Source organism: Primulina eburnea, chromosome 16 (genome assembly GCF_022965805.1).
Source record: "Primulina eburnea isolate SZY01 chromosome 16, ASM2296580v1, whole genome shotgun sequence".
NCBI classification, from domain to species: Eukaryota; Viridiplantae; Streptophyta; class Magnoliopsida; order Lamiales; family Gesneriaceae; genus Primulina; species Primulina eburnea.
In genome coordinates this window covers 12264197-12277403 of record NC_133116.1, presented here as the reverse complement: position 1 = coordinate 12277403, position 13207 = coordinate 12264197, and positions in this window count along the sequence as shown.

The following is a 13207-nucleotide window of genomic DNA, read 5'->3' as shown; positions in this document are numbered from 1 at the left end:
CTTGAATTAAACTTCATCTTTGCGTAATAAACTTTGAACATACTGTGCATACATAATCTGACGTGCCGTCACATAAACTTTTCTTAAACATACTTTCATACTTCAACATACTTAACTTCATCATTTTGCATAGAGGATGTTTCAAAGCAAGTGACCCATAACATAATAAATATCTGATCAGACACACCACAGTACTGGGCTGACAGGGACGTATCCACTGCCACATACATAAGATCCCTGTTCATAATTTAACAGGACAGTTGATCCACGTTCATAATTTAACGCTTCACAACCACGATCTAACCCGTTCATAATTTAACGGGGTGGAGAGGTCCTCGGCCACGTTCACCGACTTCCAAACCCATTCACTTTTGGTCACAAGACATTTCGCATACCTCAAAAACTTCAAATATTTTCTTTGCACGTCATACATACTTACTTGGCGTTGAGGGATTCGTTGGATGTCAATCGGGTCGTTGCTGCAACATGCTAACATGAATTCATAAGCTTAACGTGTACAACTTAAATGTAAAAGTCATGCTTAATCTCAAGCTAAATAAATTCTTAGAACATTCTATAATTTCTCACAACTTGACCTTGTAAAACATCATATTTAATCATAGCATAAAACCTCAAATCAAACCTTAAATAATAAAAGAATATACCTAAAATCTGAAGGTACACGGACCCCGTCCCTAGGTCCGTATCATGGTCCGTGTCCGTGCGCTTTAAAAATTGTTGTGATGAAATAGAAGGCACGGACCCCGTGCCTACCTCCGTGCCCGGGTCCGTGTCCGCTCTGTTCGACGAATTATTTTATGAAAATTTTGCGACATGTCTATTCTCCCAATTAACACATAATGAATCAAGATTCATCACTATGAGACCATTCTAGGACACCATAACAATGAACTAAACTTTTATAATCACCCTAAAATTCATACGACCCAAAATACTGTCATTTATATTAAAGTTTATTTCTTACGACTTCTTAATAATTCAAGCTCTTAATGACATGAATCAAAACCTCAAAAATACTCTAAACATCATTACTAGCTTTCTTATATGCAGCAACGATCATCCGTCGATCCCCAACAAAGCCTGCAACATAAAAGCTTCAAGAACATATTAAAATTCATAACTTTCTTGAAACACGATTTGAGCAGTCATACTAAAAACTTCATAACTCACTCGTTTTTAATCCAAATAACTTGAATTTTATATCAAATCGAACGTATCGAAAAGATCTAAGTTTTCGTAGTTAAAAGTTTTCTCAAAATCTTTACGAAAAATCGCAGTATTTTTCAGAACATCAAAACATGAGTTTTCGGATCTAATTTGAGCAGTCATACTAAAAACACCATAACACACTCGTTGTTAATCCAAATAACTCGAATTTTATATCAAATCGAACGTATCAAAAAGATCTACATTTTTGTAGTTAAAAGTTTTCTCAAAATCTTTACTGAAAAATCGCAGTATTTTTCAGAACATCAAAACATGAGTTTTCGGATCTAATTTGAGCAGTCATACTAAAAACACCATAACTCACTCGTTTGTAATCCAAATAACTCGAATGTTATATCAAATCGAACGTATCAAAAAGATCTACGTTTTTGTAGTTAAATGTTTTCTCAAAATCTTTACTGAAAAATCGCAAGTATTTTTCAAAACAGCAAAAACGTGAATTTGGTGATCCAAAATTGTTTCAAACTTGATCTAGACGTGATTGCTCAAACTTCTACGCATCGCACATATAATTTTCGCATAAATAACAACACAACGCATAATATGACAAGATCGATGCATCAAGAACAGAATATACGTGCCTTTTGATATTTAAAAATACCTGTAACGACAATACCGAAGCGAAGACGATACGGGAGACGATCCGGGACGAACTTGGCTCAATTTTCTTTGAATAAAACTAAACTAAACTTGCTGGAATTTGTAGAGATTGTACGTTTGTTGAAGGGAGAGGGGAGAGAAATAAAATGAGAGAAGAATTGATATCATAGAGTTTTACAAACATTTCATTCCTTATAGTCAAAAGTTTGAAAAAGGTGTTTGAATGTGTTTTGTGTTGTGTACGTGTATATGTGTGTGTAAATGTGTGAGTGTGTGTGTGAGTCAAAGTGTGTGTGCTTGTGTGTTGATATATATATGTAAAAACATTTAACATACTAATTTAAAATAAATCTCATATTAACCCCATTATAAATTTTAAATTTAAATAAGATGCACAAATACTACAACTCTAAAATTTTAAAATCAATTAATCATTTAAATAATTTAATTAAGCTCTTAAATTACTAAAATTAATTAAATTATTTAAAATACTCCATCCTTATCTTAAATAAAATACTGCATTAAAATTTACTAAAAATCGTCCCGATCTCCTTTCCTCGATCTCGCCTCGAATAATCGCCTGAAACATAAAATTCTAAAAAAAACATTTTAACGTACATTAAATAAACATAAATAATTAAAATAATAAATTTCATAAATTAAATATATGCATGCATTAAAATTATTTAATAAAATACATAAGGAATTTAATAACTTGCACGCACTTGGTTCATATGGACTTAAAATTTTCGGGACTTCACAATTGGGGCTTGAACCACCGACTAGAGGCTCTTACCAACATCCCAAGGAATGATTTGAACCATGGCTAAGGGCCCTAGACCAGCCACAATTTGCATCACACCAGCGACAACCTAAAAGTTCCTACCCGAGAACACATTCTGCACGTCGGGCCATTGTTCTTGTTTTGCTGTCACGGATCGTTCCAGTGGACATTTGATTGACCATGACACGATCTAGACATCTAGGGGCATGGTATGAACCGTGGCTAAGGGCCATAGGCCAAACCAGATCCACACCATTCCACCAAAAAACGAAACAACACAAGCTGTAAAAAGGACAGGGGCGAAGGGGTGCAGGGGCTGTTCTTGGGTTTTAATGTAAAACCGATTCACCATGGACCAAGCCACCAAAAGGGCGACTTATTCACGTCTTATACATGCTAGGGGAGTGATCTAACCATGGCTATAGTGTGGGGACCCGGACGCTAATCATCTTCTTAATCGTTATTTGGGACTAATTGTATCAATTAATATAAACAGGGTCTAAAATTTTTTTTCTTTAAAAGCGGAAGGTAGTGAAATCAATCTATTATACAATTCAGTATAAAAATACACTTCTTGTACAACATACATCTAGTCCAACTAAAGTTCAACTACTAAAATCAAGTAATGAAACCTATCTACATCCAAGTCCGGAATCACCACGCTAATCTCGATCTCTCATCTTCTTCTCGACCCTGGTCCTGTCCCATCTGTTGCCAAGCACACATACAAACAAGACAACAGCCGGATAACTCCGGTGAGAATAAATCCCAGTATAAATCATGTGTACATGCGATCCTATAAACATATATACAGTATGAAACTAATATCAAGACATGTATCATAATCTAAAACATGAATCAATATAAACATGTAATTAAACATGAATCGAAATCTACGAAACATAATCAACACAATTCTAAAAATCAAACTCTTGACTCGACATCTTAGACTAGACTCAGCTCTTATCTAATCTAGGGATCCCGAATGAATAAGAACGTAACAAATCTCCCACCTACTACTGCCAGTCGCGATGGAGGTACGTTCTTATTTCTGGATTATCTGCAATAAGGACAACTCTGTCTAATAAGCACATCGATACACCAAACGTCCAGTGTCTTGGCAGATCTCCAAAGACAAATTAATCCTATTCTGACAATGTGCAATGGCCAGTGACTATTCTGTCATAATCTAGCCTTTCTGTCAGTGACTCTCACGTAATAACTGTCTGCTATTCTTTGCTTTCTAGAAATCCCTAAAAGAAGCATATTCTAGCACATAACATAGAAGTATGAAAGCAATAACATACAAGTATGTGGTTTAGGGGAAACTGGAGTTAAATCTAACTCGAGTCGATCTCCCGGTTAACATTGATTTATACCTTTCTCTTCTCGGTCTGAAGAAGTCGAAGTCTCGAAGTCAAATCTGTCCATATTCAAATCTGAATGACAATATCGAATCACACAAAATCAATATACATCTTCAATCAAGACTGGATATAATCAGAATTCAATCAAATTCTATTTCAACGGCATAACTGCACAATAACGCTATATCCAGTGATAACATATCTATCAGATAGCGATCCCAACATCTCAGAATCACTGATAATACAAATCTGATCTTCAATTTCAACCAATACTGAATATACTGTGTCAATGTACAATTCAATTCAAAACCTGTTCTGATCGATATTCAATTTAAGACATAATCTGATCAATGTCAATTATACAACGATACAATCTCGATCCATACATGTACGTCTTAATATTCTATCTCGGTACATTTTATCGGCATAACGGCGTAATTTCTCGATACCGATCAATTCAATATCAATAATCAATAACAATCAACCTAATCTTCAGCAACATAATCCACAAGACTCACAATCTGTATACTTCAACTCAAATATGCTGGAATTTCCTAATAAAGGCATACGGTATAATTTCTTCAATCTGATTTCAATTATACGATCGCCGCTATCATAAGAACATATAATCTCCATCATAACAACATCTAAATTCTGAAATCTGCACATCCCATATTTAATACATGCTGAAAATAACAACAATAGTATATCATATTCGTTCTTCAATCCGGTTGCGAATATATGATCACAATAGTCGCAAGAACACATAATCTCAAGTACATCAAAATTTCCCCAATCTCTCAACTTCAATGCATGAAAGAAAGTAATAAAACTTACACCTTTTTGCATCCCTTGATGAGAGGAACACAAAACCGAAGTCGGATTGAAAATCGGTTTGCCGGATCTTGCACAACCAACTAGTTAAGCTATGAGGAAAACATGAGCTCTCATGGGGTTTCTGGCCTCGTTCTTGCTGTCTTTCAGAAGGAAATCGAAATGGATACACATATATATTGCATGGTGAAGGCAAGTGGCATGATTCTTTAAGCAACACGCAAGACCGCGGGTGCGCTAGCTCCCAGACCGCGGGCGCGCTACACTCACGGGGTTACATCCAAAATTCCAAAATAGACGACCGCGGGTGCGCTGTATGTTGCACCGCGGGGTATGCGGTTCCATCTAGCACTGCGGGTGCGGTGTCTTCTCTCACCAAAAACGTACCCTACTGCCCAGTCACCGCGGGTGCGGTAAAATTCTTTGGCGCGGGTGCGGTCTCCCTTTGCCAAAACACTCAAATTGCAACGCCGTTTCTCTCCGTCTGTTCTCTCATCGCTTTATTCATAATATACAACAATTCCAAAGTATCAAACTCAAATCTCAGGCATTACATTTCTTCCTCTCTAAGATACGATTTCGTCCCCGAAATCACAAGTAATCACATGCATGGAAATAGTTCTGGATATCTCTGTCTCATTTCTGATTCTGTTTCTCAAGTCGTTTCTTCAAGATCGTTACGATTCTACTGGACTTCCATAAACGAAATAATCTTTATCCTGAGCTGTTTTCTTCTACTGATTCTGAGTCCAACTCGGGAATAATAATTCAAGAAGTAGAATATCATAATACAACTCCAAATAATTCTGATAAAATTAATCTTAATATACTGGCTATACAACATCTGTATATACCAATCAACACCATCATCTATCACTATCGATATGAAAACAATGAAAATCACGGTATAATATAATCAACTTCGGTGCTTAAAGCAGTTTAACCCCTTTTTAGGACATAAATCTTAGTCATCTGGTCGTGTCTGTATGTTTTTGTGTACAAAACTGCACATGCTAATCTGATCAATCTGTCTATAATGACTCGAATCATATCATTACCTCGAGAGGGAAGTGATAGTTTCATCATGGCAATTCTGAAATATAATCTCATTTCTATTTAGGAATCGATAAATTATAGAACTAATCTCTTAGTTTCATTATTTCTATCTTTATCTGTCAACAATTCATACATCTGAATACAAATTCGGCAATATCAGCATTCATATGTTCCTACTAAAACTGTCTTTTTGACTTACCGTACATTTTCAGCTACTAAGATGTATACTGAACTGATTATTGTGCGCTTCTGCCAATTTATGTCGTTTCAAATCTAAATAATTGGCACAACGAGATGATTATTCCCATACAATATACAGTATATTGTCACATACCTGTCACTCTGATCAAGGCTCCGCATTGATCATAGAAATCAAATTCTGACATTCTAAGAAATTTCTGAACCGCTTTAACTCTCGCAATCAGTTCTGGTTTAATTTGTACCGTATAAAATCCTAACAGTATACAATCTGTATCAAACACGGATCTAGAAGATAGTCATTCTCAAGCAGATTCAATCCAATCATCGTATATAATAGCCTGCTAAACTCATACATCTATGAATTTCTAACACGGATGTCTTTCTTCGACAACTGATCACGGCTTAAACTGTATTACACTCGATTTCTATACTTTCATCGGATATAGCATACCCTAAATATTCTGATCGATACCCTATTCTGACTATCGATATTAGCTTTTAAACATTCTAATCACTCTTCTGAGCCATTTAAATTCTTAAAATCAACTCCGATTCAGCTGGCAGAATAGACAATCTTAATGGTTTATAATCTGTCTCAATTATTCGTTCCGAAAATCAAATTTCAAATCGAATTCAGAACATCAGTCATCGATTATAATCTTCTAAACTTATAGCTTTTCAAATATCAGACACTGATATCGGCTCGGCTAATTGATTATGGCTTCACAATACTCCAATCAACAGATATATTATCTCAGATCTAACAAACCCTGACTACAATCTATTTTCAATTAAGTTTCACAATTCAGCAATTTCTGTATATAACTGTTCAGTTCTCAGAATATTCGATACAATTCCCCGATATTCAGTAAAATCAGGCATATTCTTCGCATATATCAGAATATCATAGATCAATAATCATAGAATCATCAGAATACGCTGAACACATAGTTTATCAACTCCTAAACATATCTGATACATCACAAAGAAGACATTCGATCAAATATAACTTTCAGCTAGTAACTCCTCTATCGAACCTTTCAATTTTTTTCAATTCAATCGATGTTATCTTGTACGATGTTTTAAAAGATAAAACAATACCTGATATCGAGTCAAGGCTGAAATCAATCTTTCTGACTGAAGGCAAACCTAAAATTTCATCTGGAAAGATTTTAACAACTCTCTTGTCACTGTTAGATCAGTTAATGATACGCTAAATTTTCAGTAAATCAACTGATTATATAAGGAATATCTCTGACTGTAATCAAATCTGAAGTCTTATCGTATCACATTCATTCTTTGGCTATTTTGGTTCTGAATCTCACCATCTTCCAGAATTAGTCTCTAATAATTCTGTACTCGGTCAGTATATCAATATCAATAATGAAATCAGAATCATATAAACCAAGTACAATACAAGCTAACTCTCATTCTCGTCTCACTGCAGTATACGATATTTTACAGAATTCACTGATATCAAACTTTTCCCCAAGCCTGAAGAGATAAAATACTACAACAGATACAGACTCAATAGATACAACATATATCAATGCAATTCATTCTGAGATCACATATATAAAGTGTACTAGAATCTCCCAACATATATACGCAGAATAATCATAAAAGATCAGTAACCTGTCACTGAGTCATCTGATTCTTTTCCCGGACCTCTTCGGAAATCTCGTTGCGGACACACTCTAGCAAAATGTCCTTGCTGTCTGCAGAGGTGGCAACTACCAGTCACTCCCTGGCATTGCTCAATCGGATGTCTCCCTCCGCAAGAGCTGCAGTAAACTCTGGTATAACTCAGGTTAGAACCACTGGAGCTAGATAAACCGCTCCCTAACTTCTTAAACTGTTTCTTTTGAACCTTCAACTGTTCTTTCTTTCCTCCACTGCTGCTGCCGATCTCAACTCTGGGAGGCAGCTGCTGGGATCTCAGTCTTGGAAAAATGTACGAAGCTTCTCTTTGTCTCCTCAGAACTGTTTCTGCTCTTTTAGCTCTGTTCAGTGTATCAGCAAGGTTATTCGGTCGCTCCACATTTACTAAAGTACGTAACTCCGAATTCAATCCTTGAATGAACTGATCAAGTACAGCTTCATCGTTCCTAGCCACGTGAGGAGCAAAACGTAGTAAGGTAAAGAACTGTGCCAAATACTCATCAATATTCAACTGACCCTATCTTAGATTTACAAATTCTGCACCTTTATCTTGTCTGTATGATACAGGAAAAAATATTTGATAGAATCCTGTTCTGAAGACTTTCCACGTAAGCACTGTACCACGCTGTTCTAAAGTTTCCTTAGCTACAAGCCACCAACTCCTTGCGATCTCATGTAGTTGGTGCCCAATCAGTTTAATTCTACAATCATCTGTGAAATCAAGGAAATCAAATAGCATTTCTGTATCTTCTAGCCAATTCTCACAATCAACTGGCGTCTCATTACCCTTCAGAATCGGTGGTCGAAACGACTGTAACCTCTGTAATTGCGTTTCCATCAAAGTTTCTGACACATCCATCTGATTAGTCACAGTACTACCTCGTTCAGGAATTCTTCGAGGAGGTATATCTGATTACCATAAGAGTTAGTAACTACATGAGACAAATCTGTCTCAGTTCTTTTCTGATCAGCTTATCTCTGATCAAGAATCGGTTCTGATTCACTTTCAATAATACACATTACCAATTTAAATCATACAATCAGGTAACATGTTTTATAAAGCAGTAAAGCATGCTAACAATCAAAACAGGAAAGAAAACTCAGTCTACCCCGCTCACTAGCTTCTTCTATCTCAGTCTAAAGGATCTATCGCTCTGATAACACCTGTTGTGGGGACCCGGAGGCTAATCATCTTCTTAATCGTTATTTGGGACTAATTGTATCAATTAATATAAACAGGGTCTAAAATTTTTTTCTTTAAAAGCGGAAGGTAGTGAAATCAATCTATTATACAATTTAGTATAAAAATACACTTCTTGTACAACATACATCTAGTACCAACTAAAGTTCAACTACTACAATCAAGTAATGAAACCTATCTACATCCAAGTCCGGAATCACCACGCTAATCTCGATCTCTCATCTTCTTCTCGACCCTGGTCCTGTCCCATCTGTTGCCAAGCACACATACAAACAAGACAACAGCCGGATAACTCTGGTGAGAATAAATCCCAGTATAAATCATGTGTACATGCGATCCTATAAACATATATACAGTATGAAACTAATATCAAGACATGTATCATAATCTAAAACATGAATCGATATAAACCTGTAATTAAACATGAATCGAAATCTACGAAACATAATCAACACAATTCTAAAAATCAAACTCTTGACTCGACATCTTAGACTAGACTCAGCTCTTATCTAATCTAGGGATCCCGAATGAATAAGAACGTAACAAATCTTCCACCTACTACTGCCAGTCGCGATGGAGGTACGTTATTATTTCTGGATTATCTGCAATAAGGACAGCTCTGTCTAATAAGCACATCGATACACCAAACGTCCAGTGTCTTGGCAGATCTCAAAAGACAAATTAATCCTATTCTGACAATGTGAAATGGCCAGTGACTATTCTGTCATAATCTAGCCTTTCTGTCAGTGACTTTCACGTAATAACGGTCTGCTATTCTTTGCTTTCTAGAAATCCCTAAAAGAAGCATATTCTAGCACATAACATAGAAGTATGAAAGCAATAACATACAAGTATGTGGTTTAGGGGAAACTGGTGTTAAATCTAACTCGAGTCGATCTCCCGGTTAACATTGATTTATACCTTTCTCTTCTCGGTCTGAAGAAGTCGAAGTCTCGAAGTTAAATCTGTCCATATTCAAATCTGAATGACAATATCGAATCACACAAAATCAATATACATCTTCAATCAAGATTGGATATAATCAGAATTCAATCAAATTCTATTTCAACGGCATAACTGCACAATAACGCTATATCCAGTGATAACATATCTATCAGATAGCGATCCCAACATCTCAGAATCACTGATAATACAAATCTGATCTTCAATTTCAACCAATACTGAATATACTGTGTCAATGTACAATTCAATTCAAAACCTGTTCTGATCGATATTCAATTTAAGACATAATCTGATCAATGTCAATTATACAACGATACAATCTCGATCCATACATGTACGTCTTAATATTCTATCTCGGTACATTTTATCGGCATAACGGCGTAATTTCTCGATACCGATCAATTCAATATCAATAATCAATAACAATCAACCTAATCTTCAACAACATAATCCACAAGACTCACAATCTGTATACTTCAACTCAAATATGCCTGGAATTTCCTAATAAAGGCATACGGTATAATTTCTTCAATCTGATTTCAATTATACGATCGCCGCTATCATAAGAACATATAATCTCCATCATAACAACATCTAAATTCTGAAATCTGCACATCCCATATTTAATACATGCTGAAAATAACAACAATAGTATATCATATTCGTTCTTCAATCCGGTTGCGAATATATGATCACAATAGTCGCAAGAACACATAATCTCAAGTACATCAAAATTTCCCCAATCTCTCAACTTCAAAGCATGAAAGAAAGTAATAAAACTTACACCCTTTTGCAGCCCTTGATGAGAGGAACACAAAACCGAAGTCGGATTGAAAATCGGTTTGCCGGATCTTGCACAACCAACTAGTTAAGCTATGAGGAAAACATGAGCTCTCATGGGGTTTCTGGCCTCGTTCTTGCTGTCTTTCAGAAGGAAACCGAAATGGATACACATATATATTGCATGGTGAAGGCAAGTGGCATGATACTTTAAGCAACGCGCAAGACCGCGGGTGCGCTAGCTCCCAGACCGCAGGGTGCGCTACGCTCACGGGGTTACATCCAAAATTCCAAAATAGACGACCGCGGGTGCGCTGTATGTTGCACCGCGGGTGCGCTCAAACACCGCGGGTGCGTTCCATCTAGCACTGCGGGTGCGGTGTCTTCTCTCACCAAAAACGTACCCTACTGCCCAGTCACCGTGGGTGCGGTAAAATTCTTTGGCGCGGGTGCGGTTTCCCTTTGCCAAAACACTCAAATTGCAACGCCGCTTCTCTCCGTCTGTTCTCTCATCACTTTATTCATAATATACAACAATTCCAAAGTATCAAACTCAAATCTCGGGCATTACATATAGGCCTTGGGGCAGCCATGATCAGTTTCATTTCCCTTTTTAACAGCAACTGAATTTTCAAAACACACAATGGCTAAGATAGAAAAGCTGCTGTCATTCCTTGATTTCCAGCGTGCATGGGGTTAAATGAATGGGCCAACGTGGTCCTAATGCATCCTATTACATGCCTAGGAACCGACTTTGGAGCCTGGAATCGAACTAATAACTGAAACCATCAAAACAAGAGAAAACCGTGAAGCTTGTCATGGAAACCAAAAATCTGCAACTTTTATTTTTCTGAAAATTCTTGATAGATTTCGGTTATGCCATAAAATGATGATCATATGATGTTAAAAATGTTACTATGACTTGATTGAAGAGCAATAATAATATATACATGCCTAGTTTGGTTTGAAAGAAAAACGAACGAATAAGACGACTCGGCTCGGAGGAGGTGGAGCACTTTCTTTCCTAGTTTCTTCACTCGATTTCTTCTCTAAATGCACTCGGTTTTTCTCACTGATTTCTCACGAAAATGCTCTGAAATGTGTACTGAATTTCGGTGAGGAGGGAGAGGAAATGATGGTTAGGAGAGTGAGGGAATGGTTGCCATATAATGGGGAACAAAGCAAGATCAAGTCTCCTATTTTTGAAATTTGAATTTTTGTTGCTATCAAATATTGGTTGGAGGAATATTAGAGGTGCATGTGGCCGATTCTTTCATGTTAACTAGACTAGGATAATGCTTATTAATTAATTAAGTGGTGCTAAAAAAAATGAAGGGATTATCCTACTAATTAAATACAAAGAAAGGGTCAAAGGTGGTGAGTTGTCAAGGAATGTTCTAGCAACTAAGGGTGGCCGAAATTCCTCTAATAAATGGAAGGAAATATTGTTTAGTTAGTAAATTTTTAAACCTTAAGATCTTCACCTACCCTTTAATTAATTTAGTGAATTAACCCCTTAATTAAGGAATTTAAATGAATTTATTTTCTACTCAACTCAAGTTGTATAAATAATTCCCTAAACCTCCTTATTAACTTAAATTAACTTACTAGCTAGCTAAATTAAATTCTGGAAATATTTTCTGAATCTTAAATTTTATCTCTAAACTCCAACTCCTGTCCGGCCTCACTGAAGTAACTGAAAAGAATAAAATTTAAACTACTGCATAAAATAATTAACTTCAAAGAAAAGCATTTAAATACTCATGCAATGAAGTCAATTTAATTTAAAATACTAGAATTATGCATGGCTTATACGTAGCCTAAGTTACGGGTTCTACAACTCTCCCCCCCTTAAAAGAAATTTCGTCATTGAAATTAGAACTCACCGAATAACTCGGGGTACCGACTCCTCATTTCTGGCTCAGACTCCCACGTAGCTTCCTCTTCTGAATGGTTAAGCCATTTGACTTTGACTCGCTTAACCAGCTTGTTCCGAAGCTTCATCTCCTGCCTGTCTAGGATCTGCACTAGTCCTCTCCTCATAAGATAGGTTCGGCGTAAGCTGCAACGGCTAAAAGTTCAGAACATGCGAAGGATTTGCCATATATTTCCTTAGCATAGAGACGTGGAACACATTGTGTCCTCCGGCCAGATTCGACGGAAGAGCAATAACTTCGTACCCATGGTCGAATGTAAACTCTTCCAAAAGGAGGAAGTGAATCTAGGATCTCTGTCGGATACGATAGAAACTGGAATACCATGAAGTCGGACTATCTCTCGGATATATAACTCTGCATACTGAACCATGGTGAAAGTCGTCTTAATAGGCAAGAAGTGCGCTGACTTGGTAAGACGATCAACAATCACCCATATGGCATTTGATCATCTGACTGACTTCGGCTCCGTCACTCCAGGTAACAGTCTCCCCTTCCACAAGGAGAGCAACTGCTGGTCTCTTTGCTTGCCTCACTGAAGTCAGGCACGCCGATACAAAACAATGTCCATTCACAC